This window comes from Hibiscus syriacus, unplaced genomic scaffold, assembly GCF_006381635.1.
Source record: "Hibiscus syriacus cultivar Baekdansim isolate YM2019G1 unplaced genomic scaffold, ASM638163v2 tig00020266_pilon, whole genome shotgun sequence".
Lineage (NCBI taxonomy): Eukaryota > Viridiplantae > Streptophyta > Magnoliopsida > Malvales > Malvaceae > Hibiscus > Hibiscus syriacus.
In genome coordinates, this window is record NW_024062484.1 from 114,321 (window position 1) to 129,406 (window position 15,086).

Consider the following 15,086-nt stretch of genomic DNA (forward strand, 5'->3'; position numbering starts at 1 on the left):
ATTTTTATTTATTTATCATATATATATATATTATTTTTATTTTATTTTCTGTATTTTATATATATTTTTTCTTTTATTTTCTGTATCTTTCTTTTGTTTATTTTTATTACATTTTTCTTTTTTTTATCTAACAAGTTTCTTAACTTCTTTAGGGTACACTTTCAAATTTATCAGAGGTAAGTAATTTGGATCGTAATTTTACTTTTTACTTTAAACTTTCAATTTTCTTAATTATAGACAACTGGAAATTAATTAGTACCGAAAGGGCAGTTCAAGGGTATTAATCCTTCTTGACTGTAACCGACTCCCGAATCTGATATATCTTTGGTAAGATGCAGATTAGGTAAGAAATCGAGGTATCCGATCAACTTATTTGTTTTAAAATAAATGGTCGATGGCGGCTCTAACACATTTCACTCAAGTCGAAGTCCAATTCTGGGCCTACCCGAAAGGCGGGTTCGACAGCTTGGCGACTCCGATGGAGACATGTAATCGAGTCAGGCTAAGTTAATTTCCAGTTGTCTTTTTAATGAAAATGGTAAGTTTAAATTTTAATGTAACTTTTCGATCCTTATTACTTACTTTTGATTATCCCTTTTCAAATAAATAGTTGTACTGACGATTTCTTTCAATGATTTCAGCATTTCAAACTTTTTTTCATCTAAGGCTTTATACTCGAGCTCTAAACCCTGTTTAAGTAGGGGTGAAAGTGACTCATTCGTGAGAATTTATTCTTCGTACGAGCCTAGCAAGTAGCCTTCGAGATTCATATACCTTATGTCTTTGTGAGAATTTATTCTCCGTGATACATTAGTCCGCACAAGCATGTAATGGGCTTAGGACTAAGGGTTTGGCAAGCCCAAGGGGGCACCAGCAAGGAGAACTCGGGTACCTTTCTTTAGAACCTAAACCGGGAGACTACAGGGAATTAGAGTCCACCCTAAAACCTCATTTCAAACCCTAAGCTACTTTGATATTATTTCATGCTTTATTTCTTATTCAAAGTATGTGAAATAGAAATTTATGTAGTTAGGACTGGTTCAAAATTAACATGTGGGATAAAGATCATGTCTGGGTAGGAAAGCTTAGAAGTCCGACTATGGGTAGAAAGGACTTATAATGGATCGGGTTTATATCAAGCACGTAAAAAGTTAACTTTTCCAAAACGGTTTGGCAAAGGTTATAGGGGTAAGATGAGAAAAAGGTTACTGACCTGGGGAGTCCCTTCAAAAGCAACAAGAACAAGATGGCAAAGCGTTAACTGAAACTGGAGGCCATTGTTGACAAGCAAGCAGATAAATTTCAGATAGTTCCTATCGATGGAGGGCTCCAATGGCACTTTCATTAGGAACAAGATCAACAGAGAGTGAAAGCCGGAGATGTAGTCATTCGAGACTTTTTGGAGCAAGCAGCTCGTCACTTGCATAGTTTAGCTAGAGAAGACGAAACAGTTCGACAGAGCATCCAACCGGTGATAGAAAAAAGACGGAAGATGAATCAACCTATCAGAAGTTGTTCAGGGTCTAAAAGATTATACTTTTAAAATGTTTTGTCTCTTAAGAAATAACACTTTCATCCCCAATAAGGATTGTTTATGATAATAGAGACATTTTTGGATCAATGCCTCGAACATTTCATGCATCATACATTCTTGCATATTTCACATTATTTTTTTTCTTTTCCTTCATTACATCCACGTTAACTAACAAGGGATGTCTCATAAAAAAGGAACAAAACTGGACACATCGAGCTCATTCAAAGAAAAGGTAGTTAAAAGAGAAACAATGAAGGCAAATTGAAGTTACCTGAAGCGTGTCAGTAAGAAGATCCAAAGAAATGAATGAGATACTAGCGCGTGCTGGTAAGATTGAGAAAATTCAAGAGCAACTCATAAAAAACCAACAGGAGATGATCCATCAAGCAATAAGATTTCAAGATGAATTAAGAGAACATATGACTAAGTTAATAAACATGGTAAATATTGTGATCTATATGGAGAAGCCACTAGTGGATCCCATTTTGGATGAGACTATGAATGCTAGTGCTGAAACTGAAATGACAGTGGCCAGAGGACCTATTAAGGAGCCAAGTATTTCAGGCCAGCTCCAAAAACCAAATGTGGTTGTAGAAGGTTCCATTGGGCCAACAATGAAAGAAGAGCTAATAAGGAATAAAATTTCTCTTGTGAGAGATAAGCTTCACTCAAAGAAGAAGGTCATAGAAGAGGACCAAACATTGACCAAGAAAGCTAAAAATGATCAACCTCTCATGATTAGAGGTTTAACCTTTTACAATCATCCAGTTAGGACACTCAAGTTCTATCTATAAAGCCATTGTCAAGTAGTCTCTCGTCATGGGGACTAAATGAGAAGAAAAACAGATTGCAAGGTTTTCAGTTCCCTCCCTTCCACTTTTCGCTTGAAAAAGTATATTAAAAAATGCTCACATCCAGATTGATTACACCAGGATATGTCCAATCATAGTGGTCCCAGAATGAGAAGTAGACCTACAAGGAGATTCCTTGGATAAATCAGGATGGAACCCCAGATTGTTCAGTTAAGGTTCTAGCAATCTTGAAGATCCTTTAGAACAAGCAATTTAGGGGTGCAAGGTAGAAGAAAAAGGGATCAAGGTCCAAAACTTGGAAGTCGTTGCTGCAACAGAGAATTCCTGTGAAGAACATAAGGTGCAAAAGGGTGAAAAAGGAAATCTGAGCAGAAGGGCTTCCATGAATGTAATCTGAGACTGACCTGTGGGTTTGAGAATGGATAGGGTAGATGTAGACAAGAAGATACCTCAAACTGCTTCAACAGAGGGTTCTTGGAAAAACATAAGGCGCAAGATGATCAGAAAGGAAATCCAAGCAAAAGGGCTTCCATGAATGTAGTCCGAGACTAGCCTGTGGGTTTAAGAATCAGTGGGACAGTTGCAACTTTAAAGATACCTCAAACACCTATATCAGATTTCCTGAAGGCAAAAGGGATTCTGGGAAGCTCAAAAGGCCTGACAAATATTACGCTAATCACAGCTGCAATATGCGTTCGGGATCCAACCAAAGCTATCACCACCGAGGAAAATCATTTTGGATCTAAATCTGGGCCTAATTTCCACCCAAGAAAGGAAATGCTGATAAATCAAAAAGAAGTGGGATTTTCCCAAGAAGCTGCTCAGGAGGAAGCAGAAATTTGTGTCTGAGGGTACATCAAAAGGAGCCCCGACAAGTGAAACAATTGAGGAATGAGGAGCAAGTGCAGATGAAGACCCTAATCCAACTGGTGGGGCATCATAATAAGGCCTTATTCCATTTTGCAACATCCTGTTTGACTTTGTTTTTTTTGAACTTTCTCATGTTCTTTTGTAACTTGTTTGTTTTTTGAACTTTTTTTATAAGGATATTTAAGTGAATTTATGTTGAGCATTGAATCAAATTTACAACTTGAAATTCTTTGAATATCAACTAGGGTTAAGAAACTTTGTAAATGATCGGAGTTATAGATATTTGAAAAAGTGACATGATCAAATAATGACCCTAGGTTTTACCCCAAAAGAAACACTCGAACACCATACCCTTTTCTTTCAAGAACTGATATAGCCTTCCCTTTCATAAGAGAATGAACAAGAGGCTTGGTATTAGGTATGCATAAGAGCGGACAACATGGGGCATCTTTTGTATATGACATTATTACACATTTTTTTAGGACGTTCTATGATGATAATGATCTTCACAGATGGAATAGTCGAGTAGGTGAATCTAGTTTAGGTCAGTTGCATGGAAATTAAACTTTAAAGATGTGATTCCTTGACTTTTAACAACACCTAGACTATAACAGGTTCTTCTTGACAAACTTAAGAAATAGGATCCGTATACCCAGATTATAATATTTTATATATACAATAAAACTTGAGTTGTCCCTCTAGAGCAATTGGTTAAATGCCCCGGCTTTATGGATACGATTTAGCTAGCCTGATAAAGGTAGTTATAATATCTATACAATAAAGCTTGAACCGTCCCTCTAGAGCAATTGGTTAAATACCCCAAATTTATGGATAAGATTCAGCTAGCCTGATAAAGATGATTATAATATTGAGCTGTCCCTCTAGAGCAATTGGTTAAATGCCTCGGGTTTATGGATTCAGCTAGCCAGACAATGGCAAATTAAGTTTATCTAAATAAGGAGTTTCGATAAAGATGGACTAAAGGAGTTAAGAAACACCTGTTATAGTCAATTTCACACGAGCACTCAGGAATTCCCATTTTTAGACCGATATTTCCGCACTACCTTTTTTAGAGGAGTCTACAAAGCTTGAACAAATGGAAGATTTCAGATGACCGAAAATAGAAGGTCTAGTAATTGATTACGCTAGTTACGTCATTTTGTCTGCATCCGATTAAAATGCCAAGCCAAGAAATAGGGGCATGTTGCGATGTTCAAAAGGACCGAGAAAGAAACAATATTTTGGTGCCCGAAACCTTAGAAAATAGGAAGCCAACCTAAAACCAACTCATCAATTTTGGACATTTGTCAAAGAGTTATAACTCTGAAAGCGATAAAGAGCTATTGATTCTTTTAATATTCTTTGAACTCATGTTTATGATTTGATTCGATTGCAAGCCTAGCTTAAGGGGCAATGTTTTACTAAATTCTTACATATTTATATCTTTTTTTCCTCTTAAAATAAGAGAAAAGAGAAAAATATTTTCAAACACGACAGTCTCAAATGTGAAAAGTCCTAGAAGCTGTTGAGGCTTATTTTGCCTCTATTGAAGAAAAAACGAACAATGCCAAATTTCGAGCATTTCACATTCTTGAAAACAATCAGTCCGAGAGACCAGATAGAACTTGTGACATTATCAACAACCTGAGAAGAAAATGAGCCATGATCGATTCCAAGGACAAGACCAGCAGACAAAAATGAGGCTCCATCCAAGAGATAAAACACATAACTAATTCATGTTTCATGCATCTTAGACATACTTAAAAGCGTCACATTTATCATTTTTATCATACATAATTTTTTGCAGCTTCTAGAGTCAAGTTTCAACTTCAAGACAAAAGATACTCGATTCAAAAGCACATTCAGAAATTGATGGTGGTTGCTTAACTCAACAACGAGGAGCTACACCTCAACCAATGTGACCAATTCAAAGCTCAACTTCACAGCGAAAGAGTGTCTGTCAAGAAATAACTTTCTAGTTTCATTTAGAGTCAATTTCAACTTCATAGCGAAGGATATTGGACTTGAAACAACACAACTTACACAAGATTGGATTTCAACTTCACAATAAAGGATATCCAATTCAAAGCTCAACTTCACAGCGAAGGGGTGTCTGTCAACAAACAACTTTTCAGTTTCATTCAGAGTCAATTTCAACTTCACAACGAAGGATATTGAACTCGAAGTGACAAAATTTACTCAAGATTGGATTTTAACTTCACAACGAAGGATATCCAACTCAAAACCAATTTGGTGAAACTTACTCAAGATTGGATTTCAACTTGACGAAGGATATCCAACTAAAAACCATTTTGGTGAAACAATCCTTGGATTTCAACTTCACAACGAAGGATATCCAATTCAAAGCTCAACTTCATGACGAAGGAGTCATCCACGATTTCAATTTCACGACGAAGGATATCGTGCCCAACGGATTGACTTAAAGTCATCTGCAACATAGGTTTATTCCCCAGCCAAGTACAACATAACTCAAGGCGAGAAGGGTCATCTATCAATAAAGACATTTGAGTTCGATTACATTCAGCTCAAAGGCTCATCAAATTTACAAAATAGCTCAAGGTGAGAAGGGCTATCTGTCAACCAAGACCTTCGAGTTTGATTATACTTAGCTCAGATGCACATCAAATTTACAGCATAGCTCAAGGCGAGAAGGGTTATATGTTAACAAAGACCTTCGAGTTTGATTACATTCAGCTCAAAGGCACATCAAATTTACAGCATTGCTCAAGGCGAGAAGGGCTATCTGTCAACCAATACCTTCGAGTTCGATTACACTTAGCTCAAAGGCATATCAAATTTATAACATAGCTCAAGGTGAGAAGGGCTATCTGACAACCAAGACCGTCGAGTTCAATTACATTCAGCTCTAGGACATATCAAATTTATAGCATAACCCAGGGCAAGAAGGGTTATCTGTCAATAAATATCTTCGAGTTTGATTCCATTCACCTCAAGGGTATGCCAAATTTAAAACATAGCTTAAGTCGAGAAAAACTATCTATCAACAAGAAACTATCGAGTTCGATTCCATTCAGCTCGATGACACATCAAACACATGGTAGCATCGAGGAACTACTTTCTGGTTGAAGCTGAGGTTTTCAAAGTCAAGAAGAAGATCTGGGGCAATCTCTCAGCCTAGTACCGTATAACTCAAGGCGAGAAGGATTATCGATCAATGAAAACTTTCGAGTTCAATTCCATTCAGCTCGATAACGTATCGACTACTTTTTGGATAAAGTTTAAACCGAGGTCTTTAAGTCAAGAAGAAGACCTGGGTTAGCTATGCCTTAATAACAAGAAACTATTTTCCAGCAGCTTAGCTTAAGTCGAGAAAAGCTATCTGTCAACGAAGATTTTTTTAGTTCAATTTTGTTCAGCTTGAGGGCCTATCAACCACATGGTGGAATCAATGAATTATTTTCCAGTCGAATTTTTAAACGAAGGTCTTTAGCCTGAGAAGAAGACCGAAGTTGACTACAATTTGGCAACCAAAAGCCACTTTTCGATTTTCCTACGATCTGAAATTCACAACGAATGATATTGTACCCAATAGATTGACCCAACTTCAAGACGAAGGAGTCGTCTGTAATAAAACAGTCCTTAAGTCAAGTTTCAGCTTCATCTTGAGCTAGAAGACTATTCATGAACTACTTACCAAAGCTTTGAGTTTGGTTTCAACTTCGCGAGAAAGGATATCGTGCTCAGAATTTTCCAGTTAAACTCGACCTCATGACAAGGGAGTTATTTCGTGATTCAAACCAGCCTTAACATCGGATTTCAACTCTACGACAGAGGACATTCGATATGGACGAAATTTGTGTCTTTAAATCTTTGCTCTAATTTCGTTACACAATAATGAGCAAAGAGGGGCAGCTGAAGACACCAAATTTTATCCGTTTTAATTAATATTATTGTGTTATATAATATTACAAATTACATTATATGATTAAATATATTTATTATTTATTTTATTACATTTACAGGCCCAAAATGACGGGTGACCCATTACACAAATCACAGCTCGTTACACCCCAACAGTGGCCCAACAGAAGGCAAAACACGTGACAGGCAGCCTATGACCCGCTGGAGCACCCGAACTGGCCCGGATCTGAACGGGTTAGGGTTTTGAAACCCTAACCCTTCCCTTTCTCCACAACACTACAACCTCGGCCCAGCCGCTCGGTCAACTGCTGTTTTTCACGCCAACACCCCCTATTTTTCCAGTACCACAAACAAATCAAGAAACAAGATTAGAGTTTGAATCTTATTAGGAGTCTAAAAATAGCATTTTTTCTATAAATAAATGTAATGTTTACATTCGAAAGGGGGGAGGAAATCCAAGAGAGATTACACACAAGAAAATCATACGAAATACGCAGAGAGATATACAAGCAGTCAAAACGTTTGTAAGGTTTTCGAAAGAGAAATAAAAGAAATGTATCATTTTTCTTACCTTTTCGGTTGTTCTTGACACATGCATGTTGATTTTTGTTTGTCCTTACTCGTAAGAACCCCAAAAATTATTCGACCGAAGACCCAAGGGAGGGGTTTTTCGAAAAGATCTATTTTAGATCTACTCCTCCTGAGGTCTTTTTTCAACAAACCAACTTCATATTCGAAGAGAGGGAAGAAAAACTTAAAAAAATACAAAAATTTTTCCGACCACCGTCGATTAACGGTGGTCGGCGCTAGTGTACGGTGACCGACGAGGTGGGGGCTGGCCAGTTTCTGGAAAACCACTGTGGTGATCTTCGTTTGATGAAGAACACCCCCATGAACTTTGAGAGAAAGTGAGGAGAAAGTGTTTGATTTGTTTTGGGTGAAATAAAAAATGAATTGGGTGTTTAAAAAGTTGGGCTTTATACCCAACCCGATGGGTGACCCGCGACTTGACCCGGAGAATACTAGATCCGCGTGTTTTTCATTAAAAATGGGGAAATCCCCACTTTGGTCCCCCGTGTTTTCATGTGTTTATTTGGCTCCCTTAAATTTGGTTTTCACCACCAATTTGCTTTCAAATTTTGCCCCCCTAATTACCACTCTTTCAATTTAGTCCTTTGCCATGATTAATTTCTTTTTTATTTATTTAAATTTTATATTTTATTATATATATATTTTTATTAGTATTATTTTCCCTATTATCATTAATGTATATTTTTTTTTCTTTTTTTTCTTTTTTCCCCTTTATTATTATTACTATCACTATATATTTTTATTTTTATTTTACTTATTATATATATTTTTTTATTATTTTTACCTAACATTTTATTATACACACACATATATATAAAAATATATATATTTACTATTATTTTCTTTCTTTCTTTCTTTCTTTCTTTTTATTTTCTTTATCTTCACTTTATTTTTATTTCCTTTATATTATTCTATTTCGTTATTTATGTTTATTTTATTCTTGTTTTTATTTATTTATCATATATTATTATTATTATTATTTTCTTTGTTTTATTTTCTGTATTTTTATATGTTTATCTTTATTTTTATTTCTTTTATTTTCTGTATTTTCTTTTATTTATTTTTATTACTTTTTTCCATTCTTTTTTTATCTAATACGTTTCTTGACTTCTTAATGGTACACTTTCAAATTTATCAAAGGTAAGTAATTTGGATCGTTATTTTACCTTTTACTTTAAACTTTCAATTTTCTTAATTAAAGACAACTGAAAATTAATTAGTACCGAAAGGGCAGTTCAAGGGTATTAATCCTTCATTGACTGTAACCGATTCTCGAATCCAATATATCTTTGGTAAGATGCAGATCATGTAAGAATTTGAAGTATCCGATCAACCTATTTGTTTTAAAATAAATGATCGGTGGCAGCTTTAACACATTTCCCTCAAGTCAAAGTCCAATTCTGGGCCTACCCGAAAGGCGGGTTCGACAAAATAGATTAAAATAAGAGAAATTGTTTGGAAAAACATTCCTTGGATATTAAGATTTAAAGGTTTGGTTGGTATCCTATTGATAAGTTAAGAGTGATTTCTGTCCAGAAATATTTTGGAATATTGACTTTTAAGAAGTGTTTATTCTTTTCTTCATTTTGTTGGGATTAATTTATAGAAGATTTTAGCAAAGTATTCTTTTATTATTCGTTTGAAGGATTTGTATTCTACTCTTAAATCGAGTCTCGACTACACCATGAAATCTTCTAAAATATATTTTATCAATCTTTAATTTTTGTTTCATTAAGAAAATTTATTTAGTTTGAGAATGGTCGTCAATGAAAATAATAAATTATATATACCCATTTAGATTATTTATTTTTGAAAGACCTCAAATGTCTTTGTATATGACAACAAAAGGATAAGAGGATTCATGTGAAGATGGTGGATAATGTTTTTTTCTTGAGCATTTATTAAAAAAGTGTATAATGTTTACATTCCAATAAACAGGAGAGGCCATGAAAGATTCTAGATAAAGAAAAGCTATCAAAGCGAAGATCGATGCACTCTAAAGTAATAAGACATGGACCGCAACTCAGTTACCTCAAGGAATAAATCAGTGGACTGCAGTTGAGTTTTTACTATAAAATACAATGCTAATGAAGAGTGGAAAGATTCAAGGCAAAGTTGGTAGTTAAAAGATTTACATAATTATGTTGGATACCTTCAAGAAATGTTTATATATGTAGCGAAGCTAAATTCAATAAGAGTAGTGTTGTCTTTGGTAGATGATAAGTTAGAAATTACATCAACTAGATATAAAAAAATGTCTTCTTGAATAGAAAGTTGGAAGAAGAAGATTATATGTAAATCCCTCCAAGAATAGGAAAAGAAATGGGTGACAAAAAGGTATGCAAATTGGAAAAATTATTGTATGACCTTAAATAGTTACCAACTGTTTAGAGGGCTTGGATGAAGTTACTCGAAAGTAACTTTCCTAGATCTAAGTTTGGATGATGAATTTTAGGCTTAAAGAGTTTTAAGTTCGGGTTTCAGACATCGACTTTCGTTGACAACATCGATGAAATTTTTGAGATTTATGAGACGATGAGAGCTTTGGGGAGATTTCTGAGAGAATTTTCTTAAAGATTCCTTCATTTATAGTATTTTTTGATTTAGTCAGTGAATGATGTTTTAAATTTAACGTTTCGAGCCTTTAATTTATGGTTCATTGTATTTTCATCCTTGTTTGATTGGTGATGCATCTATGATGATATTACTAATTTAGGTAGGTAATTTATTTCTCTATTCATTTTTGTCTCAAATGCTAGGTATATACCATTTTTTATTGCGTTTATAGATTTAGGTTTGTTAATTGGTAGTCTTTTCCATTTTAATTACTAATTAGGTGTTATTTTAGGTAGTTTTATACCTATTTTTTTAGTTTAATCCTAATCCTTTTTTTATCTTATTATATATTATAAAAATGTGTATATCACTTTATATTTTTTTTGAAAGTAAGAGCGAGTCTCATTAAAAGCCTTTTCATACCACAATCAAATTTGATCGCGATAACAGAAGGAGAAAAAGTGTCTACAAAATTTATTAACCATCATCGTAGGAAAAGGATTCAACCTTTGTCCGATACAAAACGAAACCTTACAATGACCATACTTAAACATGTAGCCCAAAAACAAAAGAGAGGCCTAACAACAAACCATTAAAAACGTAACCTGCAGTCAACAAGCACTAAAGTCTTTAGCAGTGTTCGTCCTAGGCAAATAGAACACAACCCCGACCCCCATAAGTGCCCATCGATCAAACGTGATCTTAATAGAAACAAAACACACCACGTGGCAATGAATTTTGCCCTTATTAACTCCTGCAATAGAGCGAAACAAACATCTTCGACCAAAACCCCAAAACAAAGTAAAAGACATCAATCAAGTGACAACTATAAAAGAAACCGAACCAAGGGAAATGATAATATCATTTCACAAGTCCAACATCAAGAACACTAGGATTGAGCAAGCGCTTGGGAACCCATAAGAGAACTTTCGAAGCAATAGGCACATAGCCAAAACCAAAAATTTGGAGAGCATGCAATGGGATCAAGACCATAAGCAAGAATATTAAACTTCCTAACCGTGAACTCCAAAAAAGATCGCTAGCCACCTCAGAGGAAGTTTGAATCAAGACCAAAACTGCTATAAACTAGAAAACTTCTTACCATACAACCATCAGAAGGGGGACAATGGGATAACCTTCCTAGCCATGTCGCCAGGACAAGGAGGAGGCATGAAAACTAGGCTAAGACGAGGGCCACATATCAACATCGACACAAACATGCGTTCCACGCGATTAGATTGGCTCTAGAGGAGGCGAGTCGCCTAAATAAGATCCAAAGGGAGACACCAAAAAACTTACTCCGCAGAACCCGCACTTTTCAGTAGTCCACGGAAATGAAGTTGACAAAAGCCGAAGGTGGTTTTACTCGGGTTCCCTGTGCCAAGCAAATTATGCAACAATAATGGATATATCAGAAAAATCATCCAACAGTTAGGAGAGATAATATGAATATTAGTATAAGTCTAAGCTCCAGTTGGAAGAGAGGAACGAAGGCATAAGATAGACGGGGCTGATTTATTAACGGGTGTTAAGAAACTCAATATCAGTATAACAAAGGTAAATCTTATTCATTACTTTTTCAAAGATACAATGGCAAATATATATAGGTAAAATTATAATCAACTACTAGCCAACCTGACATAATTGACTCTTAGCTAGCAAGCTTAACAGCTTTTTAAAACAGCTCTAACAAACTTCATAAGCTAACAAACTTCACAAGCTTCTAGCACCAACTTCAGCTACACGTAACCTACCAACTTCAACTACACCATCTCTTGTTCTCTAATATTCTCCCTGCTCTTTTCATTCTACTTCAAGAATAGTCCAACGAAATACACCCACATATATCATTAGGTGAGTAAACATAATTTTCTTATCTTTGACTTCTACTTGATCTTGGCTACCTTTAGTGTATGCTTCCCCTCCTTTTATGACATTCCCCCTTCCTCCAGATGATCCTTGTCCCCAAGGATCAAACACTTTCTGGTTTACAAATATTTGCATCGCATTTTGTTTCCTAAAAAGGCTCAAAATTAGGTATATAGGCAATTGGGCACAAGATGAAATATTGCCAGTAACACCCCCTAGAATTTTGATCACATTTGGACCATGCTTTGTAGTAGCATCGACATCAGCACCTTTTAAGTCCACACTCAACTGAGTGATGAAATTGATGTTGTCCACATCATGCCATTCTACTCCTGATGACATACGCTTTCTTTTAATTGTGTAGGGTATACTTGGGTGGAAGTCATATTTCTGTTCTCCATGTCCACGAAAAATGTTAGCATCAGAACCAAAAAAATAAATAACTCCTTTATCTGCTGCAACTAAAACATAGCTGCCTGTAGTAGTAATTAGAACCATATAACCAACTTTCTCATGCATTTCAACCCATTTATGATTTGATTGGTTTTTAGTGTCACTATGACTAAACAAGAACGTAAACTTATCAGAGTCAGACTCAAAATCCAATTTCTCATTAGCAACAGTCCCAACACTACAAATTCTTGCATGATACTTCTTCTTTAGAAACTGGATAACTTCTAATGCCTTGACCCTATCCAAAATATTAGAGTTTTCCCCCATTAAACTGATAAATCTTTTTCTCTATGTCCAAGATAGATACATCATCGTGATTCAGTGAAAACCCAACAAAAATAAGATGCTTCAATTTGACAATTTGCTTTCTGTTATATACATATAATCGTGTGTCAAACACCTCTTTCTCTAGTGTTTTGAATCCAAAAGCGATACCACTCTCCAATGGTACAATGCAAGGCTTAGAGTTTAACAAAGATTGCTAATTTTATGGCTTTGAAGAACACTCTGCTACACAACACTCCCTCTTAACATTGTATCTAGCTCTATTGTTATGATAGCAATTGTTTTCGCTTCATTTTGAGTGGTGTCATTCCTAATCCAAAAGTGTATGTACCAATCTTGCTATATGCAGTATTTAAGGTAGTAAATTTTTGAAGCCTGGGATTTTTATCAATTCCCTGAATTACAAAAAGATCTCTTATGACTAGAGTCTTAAATGTAGTATTGCATCTTATAATCTCACACTTACACATGACTTAGAAAAATTCATGTGTATATGTAGTAAACCCATTCTTTTGCAGCCACAAAACAAATGTTAGCCTACAATAAGAACAAATGACCTTTTCAGTCACACTCAAATTCATAGAAATTTGAATCCTACTTCATCCCATCAACAAAATCCGAAACACAAAAGGATCAAAAAGTTCAACATGTTCATTGACATCCCTAAACATATTAGAACAAATTTCTCTAAACACAGATGGAACTAGATAGTTGAAATTATTCGAGTTACCCACAGAAAAATCAACTATGAAGGGCGTAAAAGTAGCAATTTGAACTGATGTAGGCAAACTTGGCTTATCAAACCATGGAACAACTCTTAATGGTTGCTTCAATGGTATTCACGCTACAGGAACTTAATAGCAAGAACATTGGAAGGGGTAGTTGCAATTGAAATGTCATATGCTCCAAAGTTATCTGCCGAAAACTCTGCCAAGATACTGATTGTATCCAAAACAACAACATTTTCTTGTGTTATAGGAAGATCAAAACCAAACAACGGACGTTTTCCACTTGGTTCAGTTATTATCCATTCAAATTTTGTTCTTCAGACCATTCACGGTCGGAACCAATTCCAAGTGTTGGGTATTAATGATTGATGGTATTTTATCAAACACTTGACACCCATTATTTGTGCCTTCGATTACAATAGGTAACAATTCCGTTTCAGGGCTGTTTTGGTCTTGCTCCGCCGTCTTTCCTGTCAAGATCCTTAGAATCTGCTCAAAATAACCCTTATTCTTTGCAATCATTGTCTCCAGGTACTGATCTTGCTTCACCAGCTTTCATAATTCATCAATCTGGTTTTGAATTGCATAAAGAGCAGATGATTCAGTCATTGCTTTGCCAAGAGTTGTGGCTATGGATACCAATTTGTTATGAACCTTGAGAAATAGAGAAGTTGAGATCGAAGAAAATGAGGGATTTAGAAGAGAAGAATAGAGAATACAGAAAAACATTTATTCATTCATTCATCCGGTAAGATTTCTCTCATTCAATACATAGTTTTATATAATTACAATGTACTATGGCTAATAGATTCTTGACATCTATACATTTGATAATTAATTGTAACAACTTCTTTCTCATGTTACAACTAAGGCAGACCTCTCTGGTGGCTCCCAACATAAAAACTGTTGGTCTTGCTCTCTTTTTCTTAATAGAGTCCATTTGTTCCTTACATAATTCTAATCCCATGTTAATCTTTTTCTGCCCCAATTTCTAAAATCGAAATCCCTAATACATCATTTTTCTTTTTCAAAATCCCTAACCATTTCTTTGATTTCCCCAATTCTTCACTTTACTCATGAACCCTTTGTTTTGTTTTTCTCCTTCATTCGTGACATGCTCATTGTCATCTAGAATGATGATTCACATTGCTTATTGTACCTGTGGTAGCAGCATCAGTCACCCCCCACAACCAACTATGAGCACATCATCACCACATGTCTACTCCATAATGTTCTCAAATACAACACACTCTGAGCCATCCAAATCAACATGTGTCTCACATATAATAGTTTTTAGACTTTCATGCCCTTAAAAAATCCACACGTGGAACATTTGACGAGCTCGAGGAATTACCAGTGCTTAGGTGACATTCGTCCGATTACTGTTGTTGACTATAACCAGTGAAGCACCTGTGCCTATAACTACAGTAGTCTATAACTTATAGACATCAATAACAACCTCGAGGGATCTTGACAGAGAACTAC